The following is a 10,400-nucleotide window of genomic DNA, read 5'->3' on the forward strand; positions in this document are numbered from 1 at the left end:
TTAGTCATAAGGTCAAGTACACTCAGTCAGAGATATAGATGGTCTCTACTCCTGTTTCTCCCCTTTGGGTAATATGTCAGCCTTAAACAGCCCATTCATTATATCATTCATTAAATTGCCCATTCATAACAGAGTAAGAAGAAATGGACAAGGAGATAAGAAGAGGCCAGGAAGAAAACAGGACCAAATGTGTATTGAGAAAACCTCTCATTCCCTGATAAATAATGATGAGGATAAGAGTGATGTTGCAAACAATAGCTTAAAGGAGTGATAGGAAAAAACCTAACGTAGTTAGGAACATAGACCAAGAGCACAGCAAAAGAAGACTTCCCAGCACTTAACTGTATCTATTTAAAACTGTGGTTGTTCTGGGCCAATCATCCCTGATAATGTACATATAAGAAGCACTATATAGATGAAAAAGAATATATATCCATTTATACACACACACACACACACACACACACACACATATATTATATAAGATATATATATATATATATATATATATATATATATATATATATATATATATATATTAGTGAACTAAGAAGCTATGAATTTGAAAGTGGTGGTTATATATGGTAGTGTTTGTTGGGAGCAAAGGGAAGGGAGAAAGTTATAATTAGATTATAATCCCTACAAAGGGTAGCCTATAATTCCAAAACAGCCATGAATATAAAAGAACGCATGTCAAAAGTAGATCTGATACACAGTACTCACATTGGGATAACTCTTGAGAAAACTTGCTCCACTCTTTTCCAAATACAAGTTTTATAGCAGTAAGTTGTTAGATAAAAATCATTCCCGTTGCTGTCATTAAGCAGGGTGGGAAATGTCCCCAGGGCCTGTGGATGAAATAGTGCTCCAGCCTTGTCTGCATCTGCTTTGACTACAGGGAACAAGACTGCAGGTCATTGAAAGTTCTCCAGATCTATCAGCATCTCAAAATAAATGCATTTTCATTTTTGTTACCTCATCTGTTTCTAATGTTAAATTAAGTGGCCTTCTTCTGAGAGACACTGGATCTTGAAAGCTTAAGTATCTCTCAAGTGGCTTTACATTTTATATTTACTTTGAGCTAGAAATTTTTTCTACTATGTCACAATTAAGCTTAATTATTAAACCATACCTAACTCAACAGCAGGGTCATAGTCTGAGGTTAGACACTACGTGGCATCCAGTAGGCTAAGCACTGGGTAAGTAATTCTACCTAGAAAGTGCCTGGTTTACTTTTAAAAGGTCACTGGAAAAAAATCTACCTGTAAGTAAATAACATCGACACAGTAAATAGAGTGATTTCTGAAAAACTTGATTCCCTGCAATAAAATCAATAAAGCAGTAGGAAAGGTTACCTTGAAGTTTCATTATTAATTTTTTTAGTTTTTTTAAAAATACTTTATTAGATATAATTCTTTACTTACATTTAAAATTGTCAAGGACTGGACATCCGAACTAAGCAAAGCTAGAACCCTGCCCTGAGCAGATTTCTGAGAAGGGCTTTACCTTTTCAAAGAACTTGTCGCTGGAAGACTGTTGCCTCCTTGTCTAAGGAGAATATCTTGTGGTTTAGAGATTCACCTTATGTCCTTGGGCACTTCCCAGTTCTCTCCCCACCACCCTAAGCTTTAGTTCCTGCTTCAATTCTTGCTTCAGCGCTTTAAATGCTATACATTCCTCTCAATAAAAAGACCTTGACAAGGACACTGCTTGGTCTTACTCCTCGTTCTCACCCTTTCTCCCACAGGTATGGGTCCCCCTCGACCCTCACAAATAACTGGGTCCCCGCTGGTGGGGGCAAGTGGCGCCCAACGTGGGGCCCGAGGTACGGACTCTCACCGGACAAAAAAAGAAGTTGAGGACCTGGGGTATTTGTCCAGTAACCGACGCAGATAACGTGAATGTAGCTGCGTCGATCTGGTGTTTATTGGCTGTGTGCTCTCACCGCTCATGAAAGAAAGATGTAGCAGGTAAGAGGTTTCTGTCTAATTGAGAATGGGCAAAAAATGTCTAAGGAAGCAGTCTTTATCAAAGACCTTAAGGCTTCTCTCTCAGGAAAGGGAGTAAGAGTTAAGAAAAAGGATCTCGTTAAAATTTTTTTGTCTTTGTGTCAGAAACTTCTCCTGGGTTTATTATTGAAGGACCAGAAATTAGCTCCTATACTTGGGACAAGGTTGGAAAGTGTTGAAATGACTTATTGTAAGAAAAAGGATCCGAGGTGGTTCCAATTCAGGAAGTAGCGTCTGTGTCTTTGTGTCTTTGTGTTTTGTGCTGGCTGAACTCTGGGTCTGTATTTGCTACTCTGAGTCTCTATTTTGCTCGTGAGTTCTGGAGTTCTGGTTTTGCAGTTGCTCCCATTTTGGGCTGAGAGGGAGGCTCATGTCTCAGGAGAGACGAGAATGTGAGGGTAGATATGCCAGGAGCTCACCAATTGCGCTGCCCTGGGAGACATCCCAGGAGGTGAGAAGGGACCCCAGGGACAAGTGGGAGACACCCGTCTATGTGCTAGTGAGGATTCATTGATTCTCATGGATTGGAGAAAAGACCCGCCTTTCCAGCTGACTGTATTTCCAGAGTGGTCTTTGTCTGTGTGTCTTAGGTCTTTGTTTTTGTGTTACTAGACTTTAACAATGGGGAAGATTCTGGTTAAAGGAGGAGTTGAAAGGAAAATTATGTTGATTTACAAGTTTAAAAATATAAAAATTAAAGAATAAGTTTCAAAATCATAGACTCAAGGCTAAACACTGTGAAAAAAGTCCCAGGCAGCCCCACCTGCTACAGGACTAATGACCATAAAGATAAAGAAAAGGAATGCAGGAACCAACCCGTTTATTTGGACTGACTAAACCATTGGCAGAAGGCACCTCCCCAGCTTACTCAGAGTCACACCTTAACCAGATGTCCAAACCCGATACGCCTTAGCTTCTAAAGTCCTGTACGCCCAGTCAACACATACCTCCTGCTGTGCTGTAATCTCACTGCCATGTTGAGCCAATCACCATAGCCTCACCAGAAATTAGCCACCCTGTGTAACCGCACCAACCCCAGCCTTCCTCACAAACCTGACTTTGAGCTCGGGCTCAATTCTGTTCTCCTCGTGATACGTGGTTGACCCAGAGATCCCCTGCAATAGATCTCCATAATAAAACATCGGTCTTTGTGTCTTCCGAGATGTTATATCCTTGAAGCCATCCCAGGATTTTGAGCTAGGTTCTTTCATTTGGGGCTCATCCGGTTCACACCACCCAGACACCAAGACCCTGTGGAGAGTTGATGTTTGTTTGAGAGCTTTGTGTGAGCGGGCGCCCATTTGCTGGCCCTGTCTGTCTCTGTTTTTTCTGTGTATGTGTTCGATAAAAAGTGATACTGGTCTGGAATCTCACGCTGGTCAGTGCTTAGGGAGGTGAAGTGGAATTCACTTTGTGGAGTTTCTTTTTATATATGAATGCCACACTTATTTGCTTAGATATTTAGGATTGAGTTCATCTTGGTGGATTTTCCTTTGATGAATATGAAGTGGAACCTTCCTTATCTTTTTGCAGCTGAATTTTAGTTGAAGGATTTTATTTGATATTAGAATGGGGGAGCCTTCTTCCAACCATTTGCTTGGGAAGTTTTTCCATCCTTTCAGCAGTCTGGAGAGTGTCTGTCTTTGGGGCTGGGTGCCTGTAGGGAGGAATGCAGGGTTTTCGCAAATCGCATATCCAGATTTGTTAATCTATGTCTTTTAGTAGGGAGGAGGCCATTGATGTTGAGGTATTAAGGAATTTATTGCTGTATAAGTTCAAATTTGGATGAAGCGTAAGAGTTAAACGCAGCAAGTGTCTATTGTCTTTGTTTTGTTTCTGTGTTTGTGTTCTTTTCTTCATGGGGGCAGACTGTGCCCCCTTTGTCTTTGACGGTTTAATCCTTTGAATTTACGGGCCCTTGAGGGCAAGAGGACACTGGAACTTTGTTTTGTCATGGAATAGGATGGTCCGTCCATCTATGATCCCAGAGGCAGCTAAGGTTTTGTGTTTGGGGTCTGTATGAATCTGTCAGGCATCTTCTGGAAATCATGGTTTCTGGCGAAAAGTCTGGTGTTGTTGATGTTGGTCTGCCTTCATGTTATTGTCGAAAGTTTTTTTGGTTTTAATTTCATTTTACTTTGGACAGATGGTGTTTGAAATCTTGGATGACAACTGTGTGTTTGAAATCATGAAACTGTTTGCTTTGTTCATCAAAGGTTTTACTTCTTTCTTTGGTGCTTAGTTAAAAGTTAAAAAATTGTTTGCTTGAGAAAATTTTGTTTTGAGCTGGAGTTTTATCTTTTCTCTAGAGCCTCCTCCCAAGATCTTTTCGAGAGAGATGCCCAGGTTGTGAGGACAGAGAAGCCCTTCCATAATTTTGAAAAAAAGAATATAAAAACAAACTGTGAAGAACTTCTGCTTTTCTCAGTCAAAATTTAGAATTAGGCTGTTGGTGACAAGGATTAATGTTTTCTCTTCTTTGGGCCTTTAGACCAGGAGACCAGTGTTCTTTTGAAGGACTACTACTTCAGTCCTGTATTCAGAGACACGTTTGAGCTATAGTTTTTTTTTTTAAGGTTGGTACTCATAGTATGGGCTTCTACTTTTATTAGATTTCCTGGATTTTCGAGGTGAACTGGTTATTCTTTGTCAGGCTTCTTAGTTCTCTAAGCACCCAGGGTCTTTCTTGTCCTCCTCTCCATCCTTTTTTGTTACTAGAAGCTTTTCTGGTGTGTTTGGAGGCCTGGTTCTCTTGAGAGGCAAAGCCAAGGGTGGACACTAAAGAGAGGTAGTCTTGGTTTTCTGAAAAATTGGGTCCAGAGAGACAGCCTGCCATCAGATTATCCCTCTGTTACTCTTGTTCTGTTTCATAGACAAAGTTTGTGCTTATTTTTACAATGGCTTGTCCTAAAAGGCCTCCTGTTTCAGGCTGTGTAGACCTGTTTTTTGGTCCTCTTTCAGTGAACTCATTTCTGATTTTCTTGTTTTCACCATCCCACAGAGATGCTTGTTAGTGTGTGTTTGGTCTTCTTTACCTCTTGTGAAAAGACAGTCTTACCTGTGGTCCCGAGGCTCAGACATGGATGGAAGGCCCCACTCCTGACTGTTGACTTTAATACCGCCCGCCCTTTCCAGGGAGGGTTCTGGCCCAGGCCAGATGGTGGGTTTTCCTCTGGCGTCTGAGAAAATGTCCCACTCAATCTGTTTTTTTCCAAGATAAGGAAAGGATCTGGAAGAGAAAGCTCTCAGAACGTGGGTGCAGAAGGGAGCTGTTTACAGAGTTAGTTCCTTCAGAGAAAATCCGGTTGAAAGAAAAAAGAGGTAAAAGAGCAGGAAGCTAGGGAAGAAGAGACAAAAAAGAAGAGGTTGAGAGCTAAAGAGAGATAAAAGACAAGGGAGGAAACATATACTGGGCAGGGGTGGGAACCCTAGGAAAAGTCAGTTCCGCTCTGCAACAGGAGGCATTTCAGCGGCAAAGATTAAAGCGGTGCTGTGCCTAATGCAAAAAAAAAAAAAAAAGACACTGTGTCAGGGACTGCCCCAGAAAGAACAAGAGTGGCCACTGGAGAGCCTCTTGGTCCTAGAGTGCTGGCTATGAGCAGAGATAGAAGGGAAGCCCCCCCAGTTGTTTTGTGGATACAGGGACCCATTGCTCTGTGCTCCTATGCCCCAGTGGGCCAATATCCAAAGACCTTAGGTACAGGGGGCTACTGGCAACAAACAATACTTATGGACTGCCCGAAGAACAGTGGACCTTGGCGTGGGCCAGGTAACCCACTAGTTCATGGTCATCCCTGACTGCCCCTATCCCTTGCTCATGAGAAATTTGCTCTCCAAAATGGCTCGTGTGGGCTGAAATGGCTGGGTGCGGCCATGTGTATGCATATCTGCAGACTGTGTATGTGGAGCTTAAGACCTGTCTCAGTGCACCAGTACCTGATGCTGAGAGATGTGTGGCTTAGTGCCGTTCTGCCTGGAACACATCGTTCCTGCCAGCCGGGCACTGACAATTATCACCCAATCCAGGATTTAAACTGTGATAGAGTGGCTGATGTTTTGCCTTTGAATAGAGTGTCCCCAAAAGATGGGACCACTGGTCAGCTTTCATGGACTAGATTCTCCACTGGTTTGGGACAATCTGGTCCCTTGCTGCCCAATCCTGGACCTGGAGCCACTGCAACATGGTGTCAAGCACTGGCAGAAGCCATGGTGGAGAAAAGACCACTGTGAATGGCTGATTGACCCCTGCTGAAAGCCGAGGACCTTGTCCACAGACGGGAACAGTTCTCTTCATGAAGGTCAGAGATAAGTGGGTGCTGCCATGGAGGACAACACAATGTCATGTGGAATGACTAAACCCCAACCCCCCAGCACGTCAGCGCCGCAGATGTCTTTGCCATCTCTTGGATGCCCTGATGAAGCCACCAACTGTGAGTACTATTCATTGCCCAGGATATCAGGAAGAAAGAGATTCAGTGACATGGGGCAGTAACAAAGCAGATTAAGTGGCTTGTAAAATGGCTATACAGGAGTCTATTCTGGTTACAGACCTACAAGAGACAGCCACGGGGAACTGGGATTGGACCAAAGGGATGGCCCCACTTAGAAAATACAATAGAAGAAAAGGCCCAAATTGCTTAAAAGATAAAAAGACAATGGCACACTTGAGGGGAAAGTTATACTCCCCAGAGAACAAAGAAAAGACTCACTTTGCCAAATACAGAAAGGGACTCGTTTAGGAGATAAGAAGTTTGTCCAAGTAGTTAAGGTATATATAATAGACTTTAAGATTCTAGCCAGAGAGGCAGTAAAAAATATAAGGTATGTCAGTAAGTGAATGCTTAGCAAGCAATCAAGGCAAAGAGACCTAGAGAGTTTAGTGAAAAGTCGAAGTGAACTTCTCACTGAGATAAAACCAGAAAAATGATCACAAGTATCTCCTGGTGCTTGTAGATACTTTTTAGGAATAGATAGAAGCTTTCCTCACCAAGCAAGAGACAGCCTCAGTAGTTATCAAGAAGATACTGGAAGATATCTTCCCCAGGTCTGGCGTGCCCAAGGTAATCTGGTCAGAAAATGGCCCTACATTTGTTACCAAGGTAAGCCAGGGTGTAGCCGAGTATTTAGAGGATGATTGGAAATTACATTGTATCTACAGACATTAAAGTTCAGGACAGGTAGAGTAAATAAATAAAACTCTAAAAGAGACCCTGACCAAATTGACCATGGAGACTGGTGAAGACTGGGTGGCACTCCATCCCTCTTGCTCTCTTCAGAGCAAGAAATACCCCTTCCAGATTCAGCCTAACCCCCTTTGAGGTGTTACATGGGGCCTCAGCTCCTCTGACTGTATTAGATGATGTTACTGAACCAACATGTCATAGTAATAATGATTTATATGCCAGGCTAAAAGACCTACAGGTGATACAGAAAGAAATCTGATCACGGCTGGGGACCCCTGAGACATCTCATCAGTTCCAGGTTGGAGACTCGGCTACATACGATGGCACCGAACCCAGATACTCAAGCCTCACTGGAAAGGACCGTACCTGGTGCTGCTGACCACCCTGACAGCCATCAATTCTCAGCCCTCACCAGCCGCATACTAGCTGTTGGGGCTGAGAGCTGGGACCTAGAGGGACACTCAGCATGTTTGCCCTGGGTTCCATCGGGATAGGTGTGGGAATAGGCTTGACTCACACAAAAAGATAGAGACACTTAACAAGGTTGGTTTGAGTCTTGGTTCACTCGGTTTCCCTGGTTATTTCCTACTCTCTGCTATATGGCTGGGCCATTACTAATAATTTTCTTGGTTTTAGTTTTTGGACCCTGCGTGACAAACAGGTTAATTGCTTTTGTTAAAAATTGAGTGGGTGCTGTGCAGTTGATGTTTCTGAGACAACAGTACCAGTCAGTTAGGACAACTGGTGAGACCAAATACGAGACTTGATATCAAAATTCTAAAATTAGAATTACTTAGTAGAAGAAGAGGGGAATGAAAGGAAAATTGAAAATTGAAAGACTTCTAATTGATGTTAAATTTTATGGATAATAATAAATCCACAGGCCCAGGAGCAGGAGGTCCGCCATGCCTGAGACACCGCCAGAATCTGAAGGGACCTACCGATAAACAGTTCTCTGCACCCAAATCCTGTAGGAGGGAGACAAAACCTTCAGAGAGGCAGAAACGCCTGGGAAACCAGAAGAGACTGCACTCTGCACACATCTCTGACGCCAGAGGAAAACACCAAACGCCATCTGGAACCCTGGTGCACGGAAGCTCCCGGAAAGGGCGGCACAGATCTTCCTGGTTGCTGCCGCCGCAGAGAGCTCGTAGGCAGCACCCCACGAGCAAACTTGAGCCTCGGGGCCACAGGTAAGACCAACATTTCTGCTGCAAGAGAACTGCCTGGTGAACTCAGGACATACAGGGGCAAAATTCCCCTAGGACCGGGCACTTCCGGTGTTTACCGGGAGTCCCAAACCCGTGGATCCTGGCCCGCAGCATCTCTCTGCTCCCAAACCCCGTGGGAGAGAGACCACACCGCCTGGTCAGGTGGGCACTCCTGAGGCTGCAGAGAGGAAGAGACCACCAACACTGCCCACCCCTGCCCACATCCCTGGCCCAAGAGGAGACTGTATATGGTCTCTGGGTTCCCGTAGATAGGGCCCAGGAGCAGCAGGACCACTGTGCCTGAGACACCGCCATAACCTGAAGGGACCTACCAGATAAACAGTTCTCTGCACCCAAATCCCGTGGGAGGGAGAGCTAAACCTTCAGAGAGGCAGACACACCTGGGAAACCAGAAGAGACTGCACTCTGCAAACATCTCTGACACCAGAGGAAAACACACCAGGAGCAAACTTGAGCCTCGGGACCACAGGTAAGAACAACTTTTCTGCTGCAAGTGACCTGCCTGGTGAACTCCAGACACAGGCCCACAGGAACAGCTGAAGACCTGTAGATAGGAAAAACTACACGCCCAAAAGCAGAACACTCTGTCCACATAACTTGCTGAAAGAAAACAGAAAAACAGTCTACAGCACTCCTGACACACAGGCTTATAGGACAGTCTAGCCACTGTCAGAAATAGCAGAACAAAGTAACACTAGAGATAATCTGATGGGGAGAGGCAAAAGCAGGAATCCAAGCAACAGAAACCAAGACTACATGGCATCATCAGAGCCCAATTCTCTCACCAAAGCAAACACGGAATATCCAAACACACCAGAAAAGCAATATCTAGTTTCAAAATCATATTTGATCATGATGCTGGAGGACTTCAATAAAGACGAGAAGAACTCCCTTAGAGGACAAGTAGAAGCCTACAGAGAGGAATTGCAAAAATCCCTGAAAGATTTCCAGGAAAACACAATCAAACAGTTGAAGGAATTAAAAATGGAAATAGAAGCAATCAAGAAAGAACACATGGAAACAACCCTGGATATAGAAAACCAAAAGAAGAGACATGGAGCTGTAGATACGAGCTTCACCAATAGAATACAAGAGATGGAAGAGAGAATCTCAGGAGCAGAAGATTCCATAGAAATCATTGACTCAACTGTCAAAGATAATGTAAAGCGGAAAAAGCTACTGGTCCAAAACATACAGGAAATCCAGGACTCAATGAGAAGATCAAACCTAAGGATAATAGGTATAGAAGAGAGTGAAGACTCCCAGCTCAAAGGACCAGTACATATCTTCAACAAAATCATAGAAGAAAACTTCCCTAACCTAAAAAAGGAGATACCCATAGGCATACAAGAAGCCTACAGAACTCCAAATAGATTGGACCAGAAAAGAAACACCTCCCGTCACATAATAGTCAAAACACCAAACACACAAAATAAAGAAAGAATATTAAAAGCAGTAAGGGAAAAAGGTCAAGTAACATATAAAGGCAGACCTATCAGAATTACACCAGACTTTTCGCCAGAAACTATGAAAGCCAGAAGATCCTGGACAGATATCATACAGACCCTAAGAGAACACAAATGCCAGCCCAGGTTACTGTATACTGCAAAACTCTCAATCAACATAGATGGAGAAACCAAGATATTCCATGACAAAACCAAATTTACACAATATCTTTCTACAAATCCAGCACTACAAAGGATAATAAATGGTAAAGCCCAACATAAGGAGGCAAGCTATACCCTAGAAGAAGCAAGAAACTAATCGTCTTGGCAACAAAACAAAGAGAAGAAAAGCACACAAACATAACCTCACATCCAAATATGAATACAACCGGAAGCAATAATCACTATTCCTTAATATCTCTCAACATCAATGGCCTCAACTCCCCAATAAAAAGACATAGATTAACAAACTGGATACGCAACGAGGACCCTGCATTCTGCTACCTACAGGAAACACACCTCAGAGATAAA

This window comes from Rattus rattus, chromosome 11 (assembly GCF_011064425.1).
Source record: "Rattus rattus isolate New Zealand chromosome 11, Rrattus_CSIRO_v1, whole genome shotgun sequence".
Classification (NCBI taxonomy): Eukaryota; Metazoa; Chordata; class Mammalia; order Rodentia; family Muridae; genus Rattus; species Rattus rattus.